Source organism: Sinocyclocheilus rhinocerous, unplaced genomic scaffold (assembly GCF_001515625.1).
Source record: "Sinocyclocheilus rhinocerous isolate Xijiao unplaced genomic scaffold, SAMN03320098_v1.1 scaffold1945, whole genome shotgun sequence".
Classification (NCBI taxonomy): Eukaryota; Metazoa; Chordata; class Actinopteri; order Cypriniformes; family Cyprinidae; genus Sinocyclocheilus; species Sinocyclocheilus rhinocerous.
The window spans coordinates 37,893-38,215 of NW_015640432.1; positions in this window are offsets into that span (position 1 = coordinate 37,893).

A 323-nucleotide genomic window follows, 5' to 3' on the forward strand; every position below is an offset into this window, starting at 1 on the left:
GTGTGTGTGAGTGTGAGTGTGAGTGTGTGTGTGTGTGTGTGTGTGTGTGTTTGAGTCACTGATTCAGAGCTCAGATACTCAGATCCAGTTCAACATGTTTGAACAAAGAAGCTTCCAGATGATCTTTACATGATCACCTTCATGATTAACGTCACAGATATTCTTAATCAGAAACTAGATATTTATCCAGAGTTATAGAGTTAAACAGGTTTGTGTTTGAGGTGATGCTCAACATAATGGAGGCGTAATGTGTGTGTTGTGTGAGCCGTTAATGCAGGAGTTCATCAAACAGGAGTTTGATTGTCATGTTCTTGTGATATCTG